Source organism: Solanum tuberosum, unplaced genomic scaffold (genome assembly GCF_000226075.1).
Source record: "Solanum tuberosum cultivar DM 1-3 516 R44 unplaced genomic scaffold, SolTub_3.0 scf00019, whole genome shotgun sequence".
In the NCBI taxonomy this organism is placed as follows: domain Eukaryota; kingdom Viridiplantae; phylum Streptophyta; class Magnoliopsida; order Solanales; family Solanaceae; genus Solanum; species Solanum tuberosum.
In genome coordinates, this window is record NW_006238945.1 from 2927296 (window position 1) to 2930972 (window position 3677).

Sequence of the window (3677 nt, forward strand, 5' to 3'; positions counted from 1 at the left end):
TTCAGTAGATTATCATGAATTAGTTATTGAAATGTTCCAAATCAGATTATCATGTGATTACTTGGTTTCTAGCATAAATTTCAGAACCCTAGCTATGTAGTTCTTTAGGTCTTGAATTACACATACTAGGTCAGATATTTCAGTATTTCAAATATACATGCCTCAGTTTTGAATGTGTCATTATCAGTATATTAATGTGTATTCTCAGTTTGCATGTCAGTCTTGAGCTATCTAGTATATTACAGAAATTCATTCATAGTATGTTAATTAACCTTTATACATATCGCAAGGTATATTGGGTCCTCTCGATGGGGCGTATACATCAGACTCCACATTTAGCTCATGTGGTTTTATTATCGGTTATTTGTAGCTCCCACAGTTCAGTCAGACTCCATTGCATTGACCACATTTCAGTACAGTCAGTATTAAGTCTTAGCATGTTATAAATTTGGTCATTGCATCGAGTTAGCTCAGTATTAAGTATCTATATTATGTTCAGATCGTATCCTTGCTTTATTGCTTGTTTAGTTATATGTTTATTTTAGCCTTATTCTATCATGCATGCTCAGTACCTTTCAAGTACTGACGCATACTCTGCGCTACATCTTCTTGTGATGTAGGTCCAAGTTCTCAGCATCCAGATCACGCTTAGATCGGTTCCTGATCTCGAGTTCAGCAACATCAGTGGTGAGTCCTCATTCTTCGAGGACAATATTCATGTTATCTTTCCAATATTTTTGTCTTTTAGTTTTAGTTTTTCTAGAATTAGCTAGAGCGTGTCCTAACACTTCTAGTTAGTTAGAGGCTATTTTCAGATATAGTTAGATTCAGCTTAGTAATTGAGTTTGATGTTTCCTTTGTATTAAACTCTCAGATTTCATATATTCAGTTGTAGTATATGGGTATTCCCCATAATTGCAGATTTACTTCATGATTAGCTTTTGGATCAGTTGTTATTATTCTTAGTATGCTCATGTCATACCAGCAGGGTTAGCTTGGGGTCACTTGTGATCCTAGGTCCCGTGTTCGCGTCCAGGGGATATCTTCGGGGTGTGACAGTACGGCCTTTCATCCCCAAACTGATGGGCAAGTGGAGCATACTATTCAAACATTAGAAGATATGGTAAGAGCTTTTGCTATTGATTTTAATGGTATTTGGGATGATTACTTGCCTTTGATTCAGTTTGGCTATAACAACAGTTATCACTTAGGTATAGGTATGGCTCCATTTTAGGCATTGTATGGTAGGAGGTGTAGATCTCCTATAGGTTGGTTTGAGGTGGGTGAGGTGGCCATAATAGACCCCAATTTAGTACATGAGGCCATGGAAAAAGTTTGACTTATTAGAGAAAGGTTGAAAATGGCTCAAAGTCAACAAAAGTCATATGCCGATGTTAGGAGAAGAGATCTTGAGTTTGATGTTCATGATTGGGTTTACTTGAAATTTCACCCATGTAGGGTGTAATGAGGTTTGGTAAGAAAGGGACGTTTAGTCCCCGATATGTAGGCCCATATCAGATTTTGAGGCTTGTTGGTAAGGTTGCGTATGAACTAGATTTGCCTAATGAGTTGGCATCGGTGCAATTGGTTTTCCATGTATCTATGAATGTGTTGGTGATACGACATCTATAGTTCCCTTAGAAGGTTTGGGATTTAAGTAGAATCTTTCCTATGAAAAAGTTCCAATTGAGATTTTAGACCGGCAAGTCAAGAAGTTGAGAAATAAAGAAGTTGTTTTCATGAAAGTGTTGTGGAGGAATCATTTAGTTAAGGGTGCTACTTGGGAGGCCGAGGCCGATATGATTTCTCGATATCCTCATCTCTTTCCTTCTAGCCCCTATTCTAGCTTTAGGTAATGAGTTCCTCATGGTTTGCCTTCTTAGTGTCGTGTGTCTATGACATTTCCATGATTTCCTAATTTATACATGTTCATGAAAAAGTTTAAGTTTTGAAAAAAATGAGATTACTTAATTGATTTCTACGTGTTTATATGCATTTGATTATGAGTTGCATATAGACTTCATGATATGATGTTTGCACATGCTTAGCTTGGAGTTGACGATTCCTCCTCGAATATGTGCATTTTTGTAATTGCATGCATGTTGGGCTGCTAGGTCTAGTTCCTATCTTCCTTATGATGTATTGAATATATTCTAGCTTAGAGTCAAGGTTCCTCCTTGGTTGTGTGCATTTAGATGAAGTTGCATGCATGATGGGTTGCTAGTCTAAAGTCCTTTTCTTCTTATGATGTCTTGAATCTAATTCGAGTACGAATGATCCCAAGGGGGAGATAATGTAACACCTTAGATTTGAGAAAGGGACAAATATAAAGTTTTTAGGATTTTCTGGTGCTATTTGACGGAGGCAAGCCACGACTCATGGACTGAGCCACGGACCGTGGGTCTGGTTTGTAGATTCGGCACCCTATAAGGCCTAGAGGACCACGAACCCATCCTGGACCAACGGACAGACATTGGGTCCACGGTCCGTGGATTGAGGTCCGTGGGTCATAGCCTCAAAACCACTTTCTGACGCCCAATGATGGACGTGCAGGACAGACCGTCGGTTAAACCACGGTCCGTCAATCTGAGGTGTCGTTAGGGGGCGACAATTATTTCTTAGGGGAAGTTGGGTCTTTTCCTAATTACTCTACCCTAATACTATGTTGTCTTACCCTTCTGTTGTCTTACCCTTCACCAAAATCCATATATAAGAGATTTTAACCCCAAATTAATCCATTCGCTTCATTCTCTTCATACTCACCAAAACAAGTTGAGTCTTTTTCTCCCAAAGATATTTATCTCTCTAGAAGGTTGAAGAAGAAGATTCAAGATAGGGTTTAAGATCAAACCTTCATTCTTCAATTTATTTTGGGCTTTGATAGTAAGGTATGATAGTTTTAATCCATGGATTCCTTCCATTTATGGAGTTCCCAAATTCTCCTATTTTCAAAGATAGAAATTCCCAATTAAGTTAGGGTTTTCTTCAATTCCCATGGGATCTCTTGATTATTGATTTAATTATTGAATTTTGATCTCTTATACATGAATTGATGAAATACTAAGATTTTATGATAATTCCCATAGGAACCCATGTAATCCCCATGTTTTCCAAGTTATGGGCCTATAATATGGGTCTTGCATTATGAAAGAAGAGTTTTATGAAATCAAACATGAATTGATAGAATTATATGAATTTATGATGAATTTCTACAAACCCATGCATAACCTATGTTTTCTAGAAGTTGGGTTTTGAACATTGAAAGGTGAATTATGGAATTACGCCTGTTCTTATGAAAATTATGTAAATGTTTTAAGGATGCTTTGTGATTGAAGTATCAATGATGATGTTGTTGTATTGTTGAAAGGATTTTTCATATACACACGAAAACATGATTGTGAAAGGTTTTCAACATAGTAAGGGTTCTAAGGTCTTCTCACCTAAATGAATCAAAGATTAAGAGCTATCCTAATGAAACGTAGCTTGGATTGGTTATTGAATTATTGATACGCTCAAATAACACCTCCCTAAAGAAGCATAAGCGATCGTTACAAAGTAAAGAACCCAACTTGTAGGTTGGGGTCGATCCCACGAGGAAAATAGTTTAGACTTTACTTTAACCAATAATTATATTCAATTAGTCAAATTACTTCCAGAAACAAGTAATTAAAAGGGAG